This window comes from Tenebrio molitor, chromosome 3, assembly GCF_963966145.1.
Source record: "Tenebrio molitor chromosome 3, icTenMoli1.1, whole genome shotgun sequence".
Classification (NCBI taxonomy): Eukaryota; Metazoa; Arthropoda; class Insecta; order Coleoptera; family Tenebrionidae; genus Tenebrio; species Tenebrio molitor.
This window is the reverse complement of record NC_091048.1, coordinates 1,745,596-1,767,792: the sequence shown is the minus strand read 5'-3', so window position 1 is coordinate 1,767,792 and position 22,197 is coordinate 1,745,596. Positions and strand designations below refer to the sequence as shown.

The following is a 22,197-nucleotide window of genomic DNA, read 5'->3' as shown; positions in this document are numbered from 1 at the left end:
TGGTCCTGCAAGTATTGGATTGCAAATTAATAGGGTCCAGAGACGCCTCCTCTTTTATCACTTTCGGTTCATTTTGTTCGATCGAAAGTTTTTAAAGTGTGGACGATTAATCGACGCTCGCGGTGGTCACGGGAGTGTTAATGGAAGTGGTGGTGGAGATGATGGAAGTTTATCACAGTTCCGAATTAGCATGCAAACTATTATGGCTAAGTGGACACAAATATGATCAAGGGGCACGTACAGACAACTTCGAATGGAATTTAATGGGGCATTATTTAAGGTGCGACGAACAAGATCCCTCATCTGGATTCAGTTTCCTTGGGATCATAAACCACGAAGGTCTAATGGCCACTTGTGTGAGTTTGTGGCGTGCTCAGGTATCAAAAGGGAAGTATGAAGAAAAAATGCAGGCAGGTCATAATTAGTCAATTAATTAAAAACTTAAATCACACTTGGAATTTACATTTTGTTGCTTTTGACATGATTTCAGGTCAGGTTCGAGCCTGAAGACGATTTGAGCGTGACGATTTTAGCGTGTCGCGTGACGATTTTAGCGTGTCGCATGAAACTATTCCACTGCCCCTGTGGTGCGCCTAAAGAAGGTGTCATTTCAAGGTCCGAACCTGACGACGATTTGAGCGTGACGATTTTAGCGTGTCGCGTGACGATTTTAGCGTGTCGCATTAAACTAATTCACTGCCCGTGTGGTGCGCCTAAAGAAGGTTTTATTTCAAGGTCCGAATCTGACGACGATTTGAGCGTGACGATTTTAGCGTGTCGCATGAAATTAGTTCACTGCCCGTGTGGTGCGCCTAGAGAAGTTTTCACTTCGAGAATCTCTAAACAGAAAAGATACAATCTAGACTTCAAGAAATTGGAAAATCTGCTCGAGATTTGTTTATTTGTTTATTTATTCAATAAGCAGATTCTGATGATATTTAGAACCTATCTGCAACTTGTAATAACTTGTTGAAATTTGCGATATTAATTAGAAGGTGGTTCATGTTTTTCAAAATTATCAGCCCTACACAAAAAAGAATGTTTTACATATTTTTTGAAAATTGAAAAAAATTCAAAAAGGACTATTCGAAGGAATAACAAAACAAAGAAACCTAAAATTATGTCTCCCAACTAATTTACTCTGAAAGACTGTCTGTAATCTAAAAAAAAATCTGAAGACTAAATCCTTTGCAAAGATACATAACAAAAGTACCTAGTTACTTCAAATTGCCCTTATGTACATCTTGCTTCCAAAAACTTGAATTTTTTAAATTAAATCTTGCAAACATTGCAAGCAGACTACATACAAAGCCGTAGACGTACGAAGGAATTTGTCAATATAACATTGTCTCAAAAGCTCCTTCTAGCAGCTTTCAACAACTAGGCGACTACATTGTTTCAAGAGAGTTGAAAGTCTCTAATTTCTTGTCAGGGTAGTTTTAATAATTCTGAATTTTGTTGGCAATTTACTTACAGACTTAAAGTGATTTTATTGAAAGTTGCAAACTTTGACAAAGCTCTGGTAGAAAAAGCTCGTTTCAAAGAGAAATTTTAAGCCGATCAAATTAATAAATTGAGTAAACATTAAAATTGGTGAAATGACGAGGAAAAGTGCATAAAACTTTTACAGTTTTGTACAAGACCATGAAGAATTGTTCGTGAATTAAATAAATGGACGCGGCGTTCGTAATAAATGAAAATTTTAATTAACTCACCCCTGACGAGACAAAACCGAGCCGCCAAAACTTATTCCACCGCTCGTTTTTCTTTGCTCGAACAATTTGAATATCTACTCTATTTATTTTCACTCAGGCTGACAAAACGTAACATTTTCCGAAGAAAAACTCGCCTGATACGAAACAAATTGTGCCGCCTCCAGACCGACTTAATATCGTTGGGGTGTCATCCCCTAAATGCTCATTTCGCTCAACTCAAACAAATCAAGTGTTGCAAAAATTCTCCACAAATCGAGCCGCATCGAGTGGATTTAATATTTTCCTAATGAAACCGCATCCACCCCTTCTGCGCGCAATTCGATAATTACCTTTTAACGAGCATCCTCGCCGCCGCCGCGACAACTGCGCCGACCAACCGCCCTAATAAATAATTGACCGCCTCGTCCTACTTTTGTCTTGTCATGTATGTCGACTTAATACTAGAAATGAATGACAAGTCTTGAAAGAGTTAGAAGCGGGCCCCGAAGGGGTGGGACTGCGCCCTCGGACAACTTCTCCTCTTTGTGCGCCTTTTTACATTCCAGAAAAACTTGCGAAGTACACGTACCGCTTTTCCACGGCTGACTTCCACGTATTTTCGCGGACGCGGACCACGGAGGACTACGCTCAAGTCGCGCCCGGAGTCGGAGAGAGTGCGCTCCGGCAGACTGCGCGGAGCCGCACCGGATCCACTGTGATCCGGGCGTGGACGCGAAAACAAACGGGCTGGCCTTGGAGGGTGAATCTTGTACTGACCGAGAACAGATTGCTGGGATTCCAGACAGATAATCCGGAATTAGGAGGAATGGGATCCGGTTTGGAAAAATTTGTCAACTGGGAGTCAAGGGAGTGACACCGGATTTCAGGTCTCCCAAGTTATCTCCGAGATTTATTTCAAAAATCACAGCGGGGTAAACTACCCCACAAGTTACTAAAAATTATTCACCAACTATAATTCTCTTGGTCAGTTACTCAATCATCCTCTCAAACACGTCCCCATGAAGAGATATCCAACAACCAAGATAAAGTGGTGGTGTGGGAGTGCGCATTATGCTGTTGAATCCTAGGATCATGTACTCAAACCCAAGACTTAACCGGTCTATAATATGCTCTTTATATATGTAGCAAATAATTCCTTCTCTCAGTTCGTGCTTGTCTTGTGGAGCTTATACAGCAAAAGCTCCATTCAGAGTTGATTCAAATTTCCAAATAAAACGCTGATTCGTCAGTCTAAGAACGGTGAGAATTTTTTACATTTATAGTGCAAAGCTATTGATCCATTAAAAATAAAAAAGTGGAACTGGAACAGATGCAAATGCGTGCAATTAGCCTGATTTGCATAAAACCGCTCAATAAAATAAAACTTATATATGAAATAAAATAAAATAAATTTGGAACAAATGGTGGCACAACTGCACAATTTCCAAGCCTCAGGAAAGTGTCATTTTTACAAACCAAGTGTAGGGATTTTTCTTTTTGTTAGATTCCAGGGATATTTGATTGGTTGTTGTACCAAGAGTGCTATTGTACGACAAAAATCGAAATAAAACGAGTAAATCAGTGCCATTACGTCGTATTTACATAAGGTGTAATTCTGTTATTTCGACAAATGGAACTGTTCAAAATCGAAAACCACAAAATCGCTTCAAATTAATGGTGCAAACAAGAGTGTTTATTTTGTGGCAATAGAAAAACGTCAACACTATTGACTGTCAAACGAACAGTAGGTATTGTATTCCAATCCCACAAAGCAATCCCCGCTATATATTATGGTTCCAATAATACAACAGCGAGAATACCATTGATTGGGGTTTTTAATTTTTTTGACTTTCCGTCAGATTTTTCAGTTTGTTGCACACGTCAATGGAGAGAGAAGTGATTTAGAATTATTTGTAATTGTAATTATCAAGTGTAATTGCCCTAGTGATTGAGAAATTCCAGATAATTTGTTGTTGGCGATCATGAGTGTCTGTTGTAAATATCATATCTCAGGCTAATCCTATTAAACGCAACTTCCAGAAAGACACTACCAGTATGGGGTAGTTAGTTAAAGTTATTAATATTACAAAACTATTGTCATCGTCAGTTGCAAGAGAAGAAAAAATTTTATTTACATATTTTTCGCGAAAAGTTTTTCACAACCGAGTCAGACATATTTTTTATCGAAGAGTATTCCAATATTTACGCCTACATCGTTTCACATCATCACACGACAGGACAATTTTGTTTAATTATAGACTTCAAACAAAAACTAAAAAAAAAGTGGACGGATTCTCGTCGTCCAAATATCATTAGTAAATTAGCTCAGACTGGTTTGTTAGATTTTTTATTTTTCATGAAACATGAAATATTTAATAATTAAATTGTCCGTATTAAAAGAAAGCTTCCAAAAAAAAGGAAAGGACACATATTTCATTCCCCACGAGGGAGGGTGGGCTCCAGCCACACTGACGGGAAGATTCGGGATGGGTGCGGAAGGAAGGTGGTAAGTACTGAGAGGTCGATACTGACCCAGCATTCGCCTTATCTGTCATATGAGAGATACCACGATGTGATGGTGTGAGGAAACCTCTGAAAAAAACCCACACCTGATCAGGCGGCACCGGGGTTAGAACCCGGGACCTCTCTAATGTAAAGTGTCGCGCTAGGCGCTTGGCCACAGTGCTCGGTCCTTCTAAAAAGCGAAATTACGAAATTATTCCGCAATTTTAAACCGGTGCAAGTGTGGAGTAATACAAGTCGCCCCGTGTGGGCGTGTCCATGGATGTCAGATGACTCAGATGTCAAAATCAAAAATAGAGCAAGTTAAAAAATAAACACTAGATAACTACATTATTTTTGTAATGACTTTTAACACTGATTTTCTTTAACTGATTTCATTTAATTATTTTCTTTTGTTTGGGCAGACATTTTTCCATCACCACTGGCATTTCCTTTCAACTCTCCATTAAGCCCACAAAAAACATTCTGCTTGAATGGCAATAAATCACAATGCAACACAACTTAACGGTTCGTGTGATTTCATTCCGGTGAACAATTTCATATTCTTTACACCGATAACTTCCATTTTCTAAAAATAAGCAAGATTCGCTCGACTTGTATTTCCCTTTAAATGTTGCAACGTGCAGCTCGCGCTGTCAACACAGTTGAATCATTTTCTTGCAGTTTGTTACAAAAAACGTCTTTTAAAGCACGGTTGGTTTGTGTTTTTGATACTAATTTCATAAATTTACAAGCTTACTCGTTTCTGTCATTTCCAACCACTTCCGAATCAAAGCGTCGGTGATTCAGTGCGCTTTATACCACTACGAAATATTTAATTTAAAAACTTGAATGAATTATAGTTTCCAGGCGTACATTTTATTTGAAACAGTCGCTCGCTCCTGAAAAAAAATTACATTTTCCAGGACCCGTGTGAAATGTGTTGCTGCTACAAAGACTGGTGTTTTAGCAATAGCTGAATTTATTAAAAAGGCATCAAGTAAATTGCAGCGAAAATGCGATAATTTCGTGTTTATCGCCAATAAAATTGTTTAGAGTTGAATTTTATCGTCGTATATATATCAGCCGTTTATTTACGACGTGTGGGCGGCAGCCTGGTTGAAGTGTTATCAAAAATAATTTTTCACTGCTGTTTTATCCAGCTATTAAATTTTCGATCGATTAAATCTCATTGCCGGATGCTTCAATGTTCATCATCAATTACCACGAGCCATTCTGGTTTCCATTATTTCTGACGGAAAAGTTCCGAATAAATTGTTCTATCGTCCAATCTCTACGACAAAAACGTCCACCTGATCTCTGGAGTGCTATTTTATTTTGTTGTTTTCGATATGGTGCATTTTCCGCTCCGCAAAAACCAAAACTGAGCGAACGATCTCGCCAGGATTCGAGTGAGTGGTTTTTTGTGCAAGCGCTGCTCTTTGTGGAGAGTCCTGATATAATTTTCGATTTTTGTTAGTCCTCGAAACGCATACCTACTTGGCAATCCTCTAAATTTTACTTAACCAGAATATTAAAGTGTTGTTTATTAGTAAATTTAAAAATTTATATATTTTTCCTTCAAACGTCAGTAAAATAAAATATTATACTGCTGGATTGATAATGCTAACGTGTCACTTCATTGGCCTGGCATCTGACGAACTGACGAGCGGCAGATAAAGTTATTATCTTCGCTGACGAGCAGCAGATAAAGTAAACTAGCTAAATCATTTGAAATTTCTAACTAAAATTTTACCTTCATCTACCCAAGCTTCTACCTTAAAATAATTCCTAAGTTCTTAACATTTATTAAATAATAATTTGTTATGGAACGTTTGAAGAAAACATAGTATACAGGGTGTTTTTGAAATGCGTGCACAAATTTTAACCACGAGCTACTGGCTTAGAACTCGGATAAAATATCTAAAAAGTTTATTTTTTGAGCTACAATTTTTTTAATTGCTTTTAGTGTTCTACGTTGTCAAACAACCTCGTAGGTAAAATTTCTGCACATTTTAAAAATACACCCTGTATATATTTTATAAAACGTACACCAATGCGGTTTGCTTGTTTTAAAGCATATTTCCTATAGGTTACTTCACATTGGCGTACATTTTATAAAACATGATATACAGGGTGTATTTTAAAAATGTGCTGAAATTTTACCTACGAGGTTGTAGGACAACGTAAAAAACTAAAAGCAATTTTAAAAAATTGTAGCTCAAAAAATAAATGTCATGAAGCCAGTAGCCCTGTATGTTATTCGGAGTAAAAATGGTTCATTTTGCTCCTAATAACATAATGTACTATTCTTTACATAGAAAACATTTTACACAAGAGTGTTTGTAACGGGAGATTGTCCATATATCGTACTGGATGATGCAGATTTATACAGACTTGGGTGTTATTAAATTTTTATTGCTTTTTAGAAGTTTTTAAAAGAGGTCCGCTTGATTTTGAAATAGCATTAAGGGCAGTATTAAAAAACAGAACAGGACAGGGATCATGCATAATAACAACTCTGTATAATTGCAAGAAGTTGAGAAATAAATATGTTAGTATAATAAAGCCAAAAATAAAAAAGCTCTCCGAAAGCTCTGATATTACTGTGAAATTAGATGTGACCTAAACGATGTTTTATCGATTTTCTGAAGTATTTACTGCAGCAATTTTCATTACAACTAATAACACGTTATACTTCATGAAACCTTCAAATGACTCTCTAATTTCAATGTTTTTAATTCTGAATTTATTATTGTGACACAAACAATAATTATGGAATTTATTACTTGCACCTAGGTTGTCAAGTGTCGAGCAATAATTCTTTATATTTATTAGAAAATAAAAATAGATTGTACCTTAACCTCAACAAAAACAGTTCATAAAAAACAGTTTTTCCAAATTAAGAGCTATTGTGTAAGTGAGCACGAGTACGGAAGTGGGGCGACTGAGCCGAAGGCGAGGACTCCAACTATGAATGAATGAATATGAAGTGCAGAGAACCCCTACTTCCCACCCCCAAATTTTAGCTAAAATCTGATAATATGGTGTATATAAAAAATTAAGAGAAAATTATTTAAAAACATTGATGCTTTTTGTGTCCACAAAGGTGGATTATCAATTTGGTTATTTTTAGTGACGTCTAATTAAACTTTATTCTTTTAAAAATATTTCGGTGTAAAGTCGCAAAGTAAAACGATTAATCCTGTGCAAGATTTGACGGCTGAGACGTTAAATAAACCTTGCTGCGATATAAACTGTTTATCATCACTTCCTCTGACAGCAGCTTTGTCTACCGAAACACGTGTCAAGCTGCGATTACATATTGTCTTGTCCCAAATATACGTTCTGCAACATATGTCTATCCTTGACGAATTAGGCGGCTGCAGATGGCTTCCTGTCATTATGGATATCATCCACCCCGAATAAAATCAAGGAAAAGAGCTACCCTGCATTATTGTTATCTCTCGAGAGCCGCCTCACCAGTTACAATAAATAAAAATCTTTCTATTCTTCGTTTATGATACCAAAACAAAACCGCTCTACTTGCTAGAACACCTTGAATTCTTATGGAAAATCGATCGCAATTGCAATCTCTTTGGTCCAGAAGCTTTCCGGTTATTGATAAAGCTCTCTCGCCGAGCACTTCGCTCTGGATTATTTCAGTCTGCAGCAGAAAATCGATGCGACGAGCAAGAATGGTAATTTTTCTCTCCTTTCCTGCATTACTGGCGATAAGAGTCGCGATCATGAAGCCAACAAATCACATCTTGCAAAACGTGAATGTTTAGAGGGAGCTTCGAGAAAAAAGACATTTCGAACGTCGTAAATCGCGGTTATGTTATAAATAATGTGACGCGCCGGAGAGGAGCTTAATTTTGCCCAAAAAAAGCAAACACAAATAATAATAATATGTAAAACAGTTAAGCAACGTAGGGGGCGGGCAGTGTTTGGATGGGTGGCCCTGCGTAAAGTGGAGAATAAACAGTAATATAAAATAATAGTAGTTTCTAAGAATCATTAGTAGAAGCAATAATTTTTATTTATATAGGGTGTCGCAAAATTAACGTATTCCGAGTCGGGGGTCTTTTACGGAAAAATCTCAAGAATCTCGAAATAATAAAAGTTTTATTTTTCCAATTTTTGTTCAAAAGGGAAGTACAACATAGCTAGAATATTAATCAGGTACTTTTGAACAAATAATGGCAACTTTGATATTTTTTTCAAAGTGACAGCAATTTATTTTTAAACATTTTTACTTGTCAACAGGACGTCCCCTACTAAGCCCCGAACTCGGAATACGATAATTTTAAGACACCCTGTATATGGTCATAATTAATTTGGACTTGCCCAGACGGGTGTGGAGTTTCCATCCCGCAACGGTTGTCTTAATTAAATTGATTAACTTAATAATAACATGTACGAATGTGAGGAAGAGCTTGATAGTCAGACATCCAAACATGACATATTAATGTTGACGTAGCTCTTTACCCGGAGATAATTTCATGAGTACGGCGGATACCTGGAGGAGCTTTAATTTTATTTTTGTTAGGGTGAACAGGAACTTGCCCCAGGATATTGAAATGAGCATATCATATACCACATGCTAGTGCAAATTCACTTGCTAATGAGCCAGACGTTCTCCAATTTAAAAGATTTATCCCAACGTCTAGTGAATTTCTGCTTTAATTTGATTCAGTTAGGTGCAACGTACAAAATTATTTTTTTAAAACATAATGTTCACCAAACAAACAATCTGGAAGAAGAAATAAGACAAGAATTTATTAGACCGGTGATGACCTACGGTGGCAAAAAGAGGAAGAAGAAGAACATATTGTTCTAGGTCTCTCTGAGGCCCCGCCTACATCTGTAATCACTTCCTCAATTTCATCTAGGTCTGTCTCAGGTCCTACACCTGTCAAAATCCTAAACTGAATTTGCCTACAAAAAGAGGAAGAAGAAGAACACATTGACCGAGTACCGTGGCCGCGTGAGATGCGCGCCCGGTTTAAATTCGGTAGGTCCGGGGTTCAAACCCGTAGTTGGAAGAGGTTTTTTTCAGAGGTTTTCTTCTCTAGTGCCGTGAACTTATTCACAAGGAAGCAAATGCTCTCTAAAAGCACTCAACTTTGACAGTGTTCCACCCGCGAGAGACTTCTCTCAACGAAGGGTCTCCACCGAGAGTCGGACTTGGGGTTGTTATCTGGGCGATTTAAGGGTCACACTAGTCCCAAAAGCTCTCAAGTGGTAACAGGCCCAGTGTTTTTTAGAACATATTGTTTCTAACACTAAGGACGCCGTTAAATATTCCAATTTAGTGTGAATTCTCAAAAAATTAAATTGTACAATAATTTTTAATACCACAAAGCATAAATCTTTTAATTTTTGCTTTTGGAATTAGTGCAAATAATTTTACATGAGTGCCTCGTCTATTATGATTCAATAATGAACTAACATGGAGATACGTTTTTAACCTCTGACCATCAGCTCGTCATGTTCAAACATCTTAGCGTGGAAAACGCTTTGTCCGTGTAATTTACATTCAACAAACTTTTCACGCATCTCCCTTTACCTTAACAAAATGTAATAAAATCTTTCCCGTTCTGTTTTTGCTAACCTCCACAACCTGATAAATGTAATCTCACTTTGCAGTAAAAAACTCCACCAGAATGTGTTATTTCTGGTTTAAATTCAGAAACCAGAATTGAAAATGAAATTTGTTCAACAGTGCGAACTCTCCTGGCCAGGCGAACCCCAATTTGCGCGGGTTACCTCGAGTCTCTTGTGTATTTTCTATTTTATTCAGACACAACATCATTTCTAATCTGGCCGATGAGAGCAAGAAAATTAGAAAACGTCTGCGCCACAGTTTTCGTCTCACGGCCGTAAACCGCCCGTTCTAATTTCACGTAAATTCACTTTATTAAACATATTCATCCGAGGGACAATAAAATTAGGTCGTCCATATCCTGACGCGTCATCCTCACTTTTACACCGGAAGGATGAAAGGCGATTACGCCGCGCCACCAGTTTGCTTAAAAATGATTGATACCCTCGACCGAAAAAGGACAAAGCAACACAGGAAACGGTCTTGGGGGCGTTAAGAGATAATTTTCATCTAAATTAGGACAGCGGGTTGTGCTCCGGTGAGTGTGCAGCTAGGCGGGGAAAAATGCAATCCTGGAGGACCTCAAGGATAATTGCCGGTGATTGAATTCTCATCGTGGATGCGTCAAACTTGTTCAATCGATAAACTAGACATTTCCGCTCGTATTTGCGACCGTGGGGTGGTTTTTAGGGGTGGCCATTAATCACGGCGCATCTTGCCACCGGAGTCTATCCAGACAGATTTTGTCCGACCAACAAAAATCAATTTGTGTCGTTTATTTTTGACAAACTGTTCGTAAAGCGTCAATGGTCGAGAAAGGAGTCCCGGATAAATTGAATCAATTATTGAATCGAAGAATCCTTGAATGGGTGTTGATGGGGTGTTTATCGCGGAACGTTGTTGGTATTTTTGCGGGAATGGGCGGCAATATCGAGTGTTTTTAGAGTGGTGAGAATATGTTTACAATATTCGAGTTTGTTGGAACGTCGTAAAAATATGTGCTTTATGTGGTCGTAAAACAAATAGAATGTGTTATCGATAGAAATAGCGACGGTTGTTTTGAACAAAACCAATAAAAAAGAAATATTATACGCGGGATTGTTAAAATATGGATGGCTCGGACGATTTAAGTGTCTTCAGAGCTTATTCTATTTAGGAAAAATAATGAGCAGTTAATTCTATTTAATTATTCAAGAGAACAAACAATGGAAAATTGACGAAACATCAACACTTTACATACTTTCCTAGATCAGCGAGTAAGTGAAGACATCCACAGCATACACTGTTTCTGAGTCCGATGCCGCTAAGTCATAAAACGACCCAAGTGCTGACAGATTCCAGTGCATCCAAAACATTTCTTGAAAAAATAAGCAGCCTAGGCCATTCTACTGGTATTAAAACGTTACATTTCAACTTTTTGGATTTCCTGTTCTAAAGTACTATCCGTTACCTGGCATCTTTCAAACATCATGTTTTCTCACTCTTACAGCTTTCAGAACAAGGATGGCCAATTTGTTAACGTGAGCCGAGCGCAATTATCTTTCCGACAAAAGAAATTTGCATGTGCGTGTGTTAAACATTGATTATTATTGATTTATGCAACCCGCTTTTACGACTGACCGGCATCGAACTCAGAAACGGAGTATATCTTAATAACTTGAGATTTTTTCTCTTTTTGGAGGACAAGTGGTTTTCTCTGAAGAATAATTGTGTGATAATTTAAAAAAAAATGTAAAGGAAAGTACATCAAAATAAATAAAAACCTAAGAAAACGAAGGCACTGTCTGTCCAGTTCTTTTTCGAGTCAGATGAAGATCATGTTTGTTTTGTGTTGCTTAACTAAAACTGTTAAGAAATTATTATGTTACGTCAAGTTTTTGAAGATGTTTTTGAAAAAAGTGAAAGTAACTTTGTAGATCTGCTGTACATTTGCGCAAATAAGTGAGTTAACAACCATGAAAAGAGAAATAAGTTTTTAATACCACATTCGGTCTACTCCCCTATAATCCGGCCTCCAGAGAAAGAATCGCTCACGGCAACATAAATCCACCAACAATACCGATTGGGTCAATTCGAAACCAAAAAGCCGTGAGCGAGTCCTGCCTTGATAAATGCGATACAACCGATAAAATAAATTTTGCTGTAGCCGCCATCAATTTGTTGAGATATTTCTGTGAAATATGTCAGAGATGACCCTCGCAAAAAACCCATTGATTCCCGAGCCTGATTTATCTGACATTTCTTCGAAAAAATTCGAAACCGTCACCTCTAATTACGGTATTTGTTTTCGAGTCGTTTCCGCCCATGCCTCGCATTTTTATTTTCAGCTTCACGTGTTCTCCTCTCTGACAAACGTGGGTTTCCTGGAGATTTTCTAATTTGCAACGTGTTCACCTGAATGGTTCGTTTGAGACGTGGGTTTCTTGCTGTGGACACATTTTTAGTAGTCCGCCAAGATGCTACAAAAAATGTTTACAACAATTCATTTTTATCAACGATTTCATCCAACTTTGCAAGAGACTTGCTCGGTGTGCAAACAAACGCCCACAATTAAACTTTCACATGAACGCAAAGCTTTGGTAATTCTCTTGTCTCGTGGATTTTCTAATAGCGCCAGAGCTTTATTGTGGACGTGTCCTTTTACATCTCTCCGCAAAAAACAGTCTAGGAATGTAGAAGGTAAATATTTACTATGTTGGTGCAGGAAACGGCTCAATCTGGTAAATAGTTTTGTACAAGAGCGTTCCAACTAAAATTAAAATAAATGGCGTTTCACTACTGCCTCTCTAATAAATGTACTGTTTAGTAACAAACAGTTATTTTTATTTTTTACGAATTAGGAATCAATGACACTAAACATTTACGAATAAAAATACTCAAAATATTTCTATACATTTGTTCCTCAAATAGTAAAAATAATTCAATTCGTACGTCGTAGAAAAAGTAGTGTATTCTACTCGCGTGTAGTGGCCGCTCGGCGGATCACTACACGCCTCTTACTCGCTTGTAATGGCCACACTCACGACTACAGCATTCGCTTACGGATCGCGTCGCAAATTTTAGTCTCGTGAGGCCACACTAGTGGAGTAATTAATAATTATTTATACATAATTGATAGAGGACATTCTTATCTTCTTAGTATCGAGATAAAACAATTTCTTTTTATAAAACTAACATGGAGTAATTTGTAAAGGAGAGAACGTCTTGTTGACAATTTTCTGCGAGGAAATAATAACAGGCACTCGATGGCATAAAGAATTTACAGGGTCCCCAAGGCTGTAGTGCGATTATTACCTCTCGAGCAGTTTACAACGTCGCTGCTTTAAAATTTCATAAAAACCCGAATTGATTGTAAAAGAAGTTCAGTACGGTTGGCTAACGAGAGTCTACTCCCTATAAAACAGTTATAAACAATTTTATGGAATCTACGGATAAAGATTATAAAAATACCTAATGACAAACGTTAATTTCTATTTGTCCTTTCATTTATTTTTCAAAATCTAATCTTCTATAAGTGTTTTTTATCAAAATCATCAAAATTGGATGAATTTTAACAATGAATGATTGAGTCGCTACCATTTTAGCCCCTAAACCCGTATGAACCAATCTACGACGCGCCTTTTATCTTCCGTGAGCGATAGGTTCATCGCCCCCTTTGCCTCCACGACATTTGCTTCTTTTGAATTATCAGGTGTTTAATTAGTTTGCTTACCTCTTATCCTAAGTTAAATTGCCGAATTCATCCGCAAGAAACTCGTTTTCTCTTTGTACGCCCATCTTGCCACAATCCTTGTATTTCTTCGTCCCTTCCAAAAAGCATCATGTGTTGGCGGTTGAGTAATTTACCGTTTCATTACGTTGCGGTGGAAACGCAGCTGAGAAGACTCTCTTCACCCTTCCACCTCATCCACCTGTCTGATTCTATGAACATCCACCGGCAAGCCACTTATCGATCACGTGTCGTCTCGGCCTCTGTTAAAATGGTAATATATTCTGCGGGCTCGGCTATATTTCACTGTTTATTATTTGGGCCGGGTAATCTGGTACGTCCCCAATTATTCTTAATTAGTTGGCCAACAAGGGAATCATCCACGAGATGTGCACTCCTCCGGCGACGACGTTTCCTTCAATAAAGCCGAGGTGAACAAGCCACGAACATGATTCTCGTCTCACAAAAGATCCGAGTCGTGATTATTTGGGGGAGGTCGGGATGTTATACAAGAATTCAATTTATTTGTTTAATATCTTTCTCGAGGCGCTTCACCTTTACACAGCATTTAGCACAATAAACTTGTAAGGATCGTGATGCAATAACAATCAAAACGGCTGTAATCAGTGGTTCATATCTTGACAGATAATAAAAAAAGAGTGACAGAAGGGAAAACTTTGATGACGCGCGTAACTTGCTCGAATGGGCCTTTCACCGCGGAGCGTGAGACGTGACGCGTGACGGTATCACAGAAAACTACTCAAAGATACTTCATGATATACTTATTTCATCAAGCTTTAACATCTACAGCAACCACAAGAAATGTAAACATAATAATAATTTAGAAGAAATGTCTTAATTTTTTTATTGAATGTTAGAATGTACTTTTAATTTCGCTTGTTATTTTTTGTACGGTCAGTAAAAAATTTCCAGCCGATTCCTTGTGTGTTCCTTCGGAAATTGTTATTTACCTTTGTGTAACTTATTGTGGAAACTATACCTTTGTAAGTCTTTACCGAAACAACCTCTTGAGGCAATATTAGTGGAGCACTTTCTATAAACACAATTTCAGCAATGAAACGAAAGTGAACGCCATTCAATATTTGTTCTATTGGTCGATCTGTTCGCATCAGAGCATCTAAGTTTATTTAATTTTTTACCAGCTGCAGGTTTTTTGTTACTGCTCGGCCCCCTGGCAAGGTGGTGCACGGGGTTACGTAGTCAAAGTTAAGATAAGGGAACACTCTAATTGCTAGTGAAGATCCCATTAAAATCTGTTAAGGGAGTTTTTAGTTATAAGCATACAAGCAATACAAATATAGCTTCATTTGTTAACAAGACAACAATTGCTAAGAAATTAACAAACCGGGAGTCAAGAGGGTGGTTCGTCATATAATATATTTTGGCAAGGAAGCAAAACAATCCAAAAACACAAGCAATTATACAGGGTGTCGCAAAATTAACGTATTCCAAGTCGGGGGTCTTGTAGGGAAAAATCTCAGGAATCTCGAAAAAATTAAATACAAAATATAGGGGGAGTCTTTACGAAGATATATGGGTCTGAAGGTTCAAACTTTTCATCATGTTTTTTTCAAATAAAAAATATAAATGGTTGACATTCATTTTGAAATATGGTGAGGATGATTATGTAAAATATTAAAATATAAATGAAAAGACATTTCTTGAAAAAACAGCTTTATCTCGAAAAAATAAAAGTTTTATTTTTCCATTTTTTTTTTCAAAAGTACAACATAGCTAGAAAATTAATCAGGTAGGTACTTTTGAACAAATATTGGCAACTTTGATATTTTTTTCAAAGTGACAGCAATTTTTTTTAAACATTTTTACTTGGTCAATAGGATGTCCCCTACTAAGCCCCGAACTCGATACGATAATTTTAAGGCAGCCTGTATTTCTAAAAATCATCACCCAAGCTACAAATGGAGGTTATTTGATGTGGGAATGTTTGGAAACCTCAAAGAATAGTTATTTACATTAGAGTACGGTAGGGGAATTTTATAGTGTAAAAAGTAGGTTTCAGGCACGAGGCGAAGCCGAGGCATAGGACCCAAAGGATTATTGTTTGTCATTTTTACTTGTATCATATCGAATAATTTTGCCTGCTGGTTGTGGGTTTGTGTCGACATAAAGACGTGCAAAAAATTATGAAAATTCCGACAAGATTAAAGCTGTTAATTCCAGTAACGCAATTGTGACAACGCCAATTGGACAATAATAGTTCGGTAAACACAAATTGAAAAAAGACGCTGTTGTTTTATTTAATCGTCAAGCCCAGAAGGCATCGCGTATTCGTCACAAGAAAGTCCTTCTCGAGGTCAATTAATTGAATTCATTTAACAGCCCAATATTATGTGTCGGTTTCATTTTCTGCAAGTTAATAGAAGGCTTTCGGGCACAATTAAAAGATACGGTTCTAAAGAGATTGGGCTCTCGCCAAAATTACGCCGTTAAGACATAAAAGGACGCTCGTTATCAGTTCGTCTGCTGTTTAATGATTAAATTATGGCAATTAGGACTGTACACTCGATGAGCTGAATCCACCCCACTCGAAAAAATGTAGCTTCGAGGGCATCTGCTATTCCGGATTCGTTGCGATTTCCTTGATCATAATTCGCAAAATAAACAAGTCGGCTCGAAGATTTCCAATAGTCTCCGGTTTAGAGATTCGATCCACTAAAAGCTTTGTTGGCACAGTAATTAAGATGAAGTTGGGATACGAACTTTCCGGCTCATTTATGGAAAGTGAATGTGACCTAAGAACGTTTGTCGGTTTTGGAGTTGGATGAGTGGTTTGGCCACAACTTCGAAGAATCGACGAAGTGAAAGTGAAGGTTCAAACTACACCGCAGTCACAGTTGAAGGTTTTTTTTCCACACAACTTGACAGTTCAAAAGAAATACCGAGTGATCAAAAAGAGTGCTATCTCATCTTTTGATTTATTGAAAAGTACGTCTCTATGCACAGTCGTTTTATTGGTTGCCTCTTTCAAAAAAAATTTCTAGGTTAACACCAGCACATCGTTGACGTTTCTTTGACATTTCCGGAAAAAATCTGCAATTCTAATATATTAGAAGTTTATTAAATTGTGTTAAAAATAATTTCTGTAACAATTTAGATACATACTTGTTATTCCCAACACCTGTTGATCATTTTTTAACCTAGTTTGTTTCCTCCGAAGCACTTTTCTTTTTCAGTAGTATTTTATGAATATTTGCAATTGTTTGAAATTCTCACAAAAAAGTCTACTTAAGCTAAGAAAGCGCATCTTGTGTTTGTTCTATCCAAAAACTTCCTGTTTTTAATTAATTATATTTTTAATTAATTAATTAATTAATTATAGCTGGTTCAGTTCACGTCCCTGAAAGCTTCAAAGCTCGCTTCCTGACGTAACTCATAAAGGGTAGAATTTTTGTTTTAATATTTTCTGATAAACAACATCTCCTTTACCATTTCCTTTCTAATTGGTCTTTGTTCCATTGCCCCGTATCACTGTCCAACAACGTAGCACTTATTCGTGACAGCACCAATTACAGCAAACAACTAAAATTACAGGTTTCATTCCATCGAAACACAACAACACTCCTCCAAAAACCAGCGCAATAAAAACTCAAAAACAATTTTCCTTACCTCTCTTTTCCACTGAATTTTTAAAGTCGAGAAGCCACGATCTGAGGGATTACTCGTGAATGTTTGATTATTTTTTGGGTGCTTTTCTTTGTTAAATCTGCGTGCAAGGAACCGTCTCAGACGTAAACAAATGTGGCACGCAAGTAATTTTCGCGGAAACTGGTTTTTACATTTTTACAACGGAATGCTCTCGGAGAATTGACGAAAGATATATTAAACGTCAAACGCAATATATTCTTCGCTGATTGGATATCGGACGTCTCACAGTATCTGTGTCACAGTCGCCAGTGGAAAATCTGGTTTCGCAGTGTTGGGGAAATATTGGATTGGGCGGGAAACACCTCGGAATGGCGGAAATGCAGATCCAGTTTGTGAAAGAGTTGATTCAGTTCAAATTTGTTTTGGCGAAGAGTGTTGTTGACGGTTTGACTTTATTTAGGCGAAAGAGCGCGCGGCGGAAATTAAATATGGAGATTACTGCGCTGTGCAGGATAAGAGAATGTTTCCTGCTGCATTAAATGCCAATAAAATTTACTGTCACTACTAAAATTTTGCTGGTGGAAGTTTGAAATCTATCTTTACATTTTGTACTTCACCCTTGCAAAATTCAACGGAAATGCAGTAACAAAATAATTATAGGAAAAGTTTGCCGTTAGCAAAAATATTGTGAACGGAACGATGATGCAACTGTATTCATTTTTGCAGCTGTTAAAAATTCATTGCATCAATTTTATTTGGTTCATTTTAAATTATATTTCGCGTTGAAAGTTATTTGCAAAAGCAATATCGGAAATTGTTTCTATTATTAGAGGAATGAAAAAGCAATAACTGATTTCGTTTCAATGAAATCGTACTTTCACAGGGAAATTATTTAATTTTCATAGGAAAATATCCGCTATAGTTTGATTCAAATATGGAAACAAATCAACATCGATAAATTTTGTTTTTCAGGGGATGTGAGTGAAATGAAACCTTTATAACCGATCGAAATGAATATTTTATCATGGTCTGGTTCTCATAAGTAGATACATGCTGAGACAAGTTTTAGAACAATTTTTATAAAAATGCGTTCTTAATTATCATTCAAGAAACTAAACATTAATCTTCGTTTAATTCTCAAACCATTCATTCAATGCCACACAATAAACTCTGTAAAAGGCAGTTTTCGGATCTGATTTCGTTGAGAAAATAACAGAGATATCATCAATTTGGTAAAATAAGATTTATTGTAGCTTGTTGAACTATTGATAGAAAAAGAATGTTTCAGTTCCCCAGTTCAATTTGTCGCAATTGGCTCTATAAAACGCAGTTTTCAGATTCGATCTAACTAAAATAATAACGAAGATATGGACATTTCTATTGGAAACTATCCCGGCGCCTCCACCATTTTTACAAATATTTAGACTAGAGATAGAAATTTGCAAATTATTTTATTGAATTCATAACATCGATTCTATCAATCTTAATTTTTAGATTAAATCTAGCTTAAACAATAGTGAAGATATTAACATTTTTAATTAGAAAATCCCGGCGCCTCCACCATTTTTACAGATATTTATTTCATTTTGTTCCGCTATTACTGGAGATATCGTTTGCAAATTATTTCATTAAATTTGTAATGGCCTACTCTGTCAATTCTATCACCTAATGTAAATAATAGTGGAGATATCAACTTTTTTAATAAAAAGTATCCCGGCGCCTCCACCATTTTTACAAATATTTATATTTTGTTCCGCTATTACTAGAGATCGATATTTGTAAATTACTTTATTGAATTTGTAAGAACCGACTTTATCAATCCCGGATTTTAGATTCCATCAGCTTAAATAATAGTGGATATATTAACAATTTTAATTAGAATATTGCGGCGCGTTCACTATTTTTACAGATATTGACTTCATTTTGTTCCGCTATTACTGGACATATTATTTGCAAATTATTTTATTGAATTTGTAGTGGCCTACTCTATCAATCCCGGTTTTTAGATTCCATCTAGCTTAAAAAATAGTGGAGATATTAACATTTTTAATAAAAAGTATCCCGCCGCCTTCACCATTTTTACAAATATTTATTCCATTTTATTCCGCTATTACTCGAGATGGATATTTGCAAATTATTTTATTGAATTTACAACAATCGACTCTATCAATTCTAATTTTAGATTCCGTCTGGATTAAACAATAGTGGAGATATTAAAAATTTTAATTGGAATATCCCGGCGCTTCCACCATTTTTACAGATATTTATTTCATTTTGTTCTGCTATTACTGGAGATATATTTTGCAAATTATTTTATTGAATTTGTAATGGCCTACTTTATCAATCCCGGTTTTTAGATTCCATCTAGCTTAAATAATAGTGGAAATATTAAAATTTTTAATAAAAAGTATCCCGGCGCCTCCACCATTTTTACAAATATTTATTCCATTTTATTCCGCTATTACTCGAGATGGATATTTGCAAAGTATTTTATTGAATTTATAACAATCGACTTTATCAATCCCAATTTTAAATTCCATCCGGCTTAAACAATAGTGGTTTTCAATTAAAATATCCCGGCGCCTACACCACTTTTACAGATATTTATTCCATCCACTTTATTCCGCTATTACTAGAGATAGATCCTTGCAAAAATTATTTTATTGAATTTATAACAACCGACTCTATAAATCCTAGTTTTTAGATTCCATCTAGTTTGAATAATAGTGGAGATATTAAGATTTTTAATTAAAATATCCCGGCGCCTCCACCATTTCTATATAACAAATATTTGAACTCTTCTTGGCTAATACTGAGAATAGAACCTTATACTTTCTTCTTAGCTTAAATATTGACGAAAATGTAATCATTTCCGCTTAATAATAATTAATATCCTGGCGTTCCCATTATTGTTGCTACACATGTATTTCTTTCCGAGTGTCTGGATTACAGCGACCGATTTTCTTAGTTCATTTTGTTAGATTGGCCACAGTAAAGCGAAGTTTTTAAATTTGCCTTAACTGAAGTATGAACAGAAATACCTAACAAAATTTTAATTACTTTTTGTCCCGGCGCCTCCACCATTTCTGCACATTAAGATATATTTTTTGTATTCAATGTCATTGACAGAATTTTGCAATGGATTCAGTATTATTAAGCCAAACATGAAAACGTTCTAACCAAGAAAAAATATATTTTAATGTTTTACACTTAACTTACTTCACATCCTAATTTATAATTTCTTCAAAGAAAACCCATTCACCCTTTTCAATACTACAATTCGTAAATCGTAAAATAAAAGACCAAATTTTATGTAGCAGGTGCCATCTACCGGAGGAGTTCAACTCTTGGAGCCGATAAAACAGATTTCTCTTCGCCCTACTGCCGCCTCCCCAACTCCGGCAACTTCCATCTGAAACCCGTAGGTGGCGCTCGCACCTTGCGTGAAACTCCCTGAAATCCCACCTGAAACTCTGACTGTAGCGCCCTCGCGTTGATCCTCCGAACCAATTTCTCGTTTCATAGTTTCGCTCATAGAGTTTCCTCGCGCCGCTACAACTCATTAAATGCTCAATTTGGCTTCGAGAATAAACGACTCCGGACCTTATCGGCTCGCAAGGTTGTTTTACACACTCCCATCTGGGGGATTTATTCGCAATATACCGCCGTATAAATTATCCTGTTGGTAGATCGTGTGCAAAGAAAATTTCACGTTCCGCTAGCTTTTCGAGGCGAATCTGAGAAATATGAGGAGTGGCTTTTACGATTGCACATAAAGTAAGTTTATGAGCTGCTAATATCGCCGGAAACTGTTATTTAATGTTGAATGAAAGCAATGAATGCCGAACGGATTTGAGCAAAGTGGTCGGAGCTGTCGCTTAAATATGATTTAGGTACTTTTAACTTTCACTTGCTCAAGAGCTTCTTATTCAAAATGTGTATTTATGATTCAACAGCTGCTTTTAATTCCGAGAATTACTCGGAACTGGTTGAGCGAGAAATTTCCGATTTTATGCGAGGATGGAGTAATGAAGAGTAAAAAATTTACAGCACGGATTCATAATGTAAAAGTTCGAAAAAAGTTTTCATTTCTCTCATATTGTAACAGTCCGAATAGGTTCGATAAATTAAGAATTTTAATTTTAAAATAATTTCAACGAAATATTTTAAACACCGTTCATTTGCGACGGAAATACTGGTCAGTTATTTCTATAATTTGTTGGGACTAAACACCACCATACTCGATTAGTTATCTGTTCAATAAAATTTAAGTGAAGTGTGTTCAATCGTTTTAATTCTATTAGGAAAATCCTTCCGAAGGTACGGCGGCCTCTCGTCAGAACTTAATTAAACAAAATGAAAAATAAAACACAACGTAGGGTCCATAAATATTTCTTTTCTCATTAGGTATTTGTGTTTCGTATTTTTCCGCAAAAATTTCATCCGAGGGAATGCGGCAACCAACAATACACCAAATGAGGGAGGAAAGTTTCATCGAGGAATAATCAAGGAAGTCGAAATGTTTCAATATCAATTCACAAACTGATAAAGTGTTAGTTATTAATTATTATAATCTTGATGTTTCCAAATTTCAAGAGGCAAAACTAAAATTAAATTAGGTCACAGTCATTAATTTTAATTTACCAAGAAGTACAAAGAACATTACACCCAGGCAGGTACAGAGAAGTTATTTATGCAACACGTGTAGTAAACACTAGTTAGGTAAAGTGGGAAATGTACACACATGAATTCAGGGAACGTGCAGAATGTGCAGTGACGAGACGGAAACGACAGAGGAGGCGCGACGGAAATGTGAGAAGATGAAAGGCGAACAGAGAAAGGGGTTCGAATTGGAATGGATAATGTGTGAATAAAAGAACAACACCTCATTCAGTTGTTCAAACGGCCCAGTGTGCAGTTTGGAATGTCAGTCTTAAAAATTAGGTTAGTGATTTTGAGAACGTTGAAATCTTAATTTTCATGAGGGTGTGCATTATGTGTGACCTGTCGGTTGTAAAAGAATCATGAGGAGCTCCAATCGTATTTACGAACTAGAG

General features: G+C 36.5%; 1 protein-coding gene across 2 annotated transcripts in view; it reads right to left on the bottom strand.

The window, feature by feature from the left end:
* Positions 1–22,197, bottom strand: part of LOC138125273 (metabotropic glutamate receptor 2-like) — a 180,773-nt gene that overhangs the window by 129,417 nt on the left and 29,159 nt on the right. The window contains exon 1 of one of the 2 annotated variants that reach the window (XM_069040518.1): positions 2,045–2,346. The exons of the other annotated variant lie outside the window; for it this stretch is intronic. The gene's annotated coding sequence lies outside the window, so the exon portion shown is untranslated. Of the gene's footprint in view, positions 1–2,044; positions 2,347–22,197 lie in introns of those variants that run through there. 2 annotated transcript variants of the gene reach the window in all.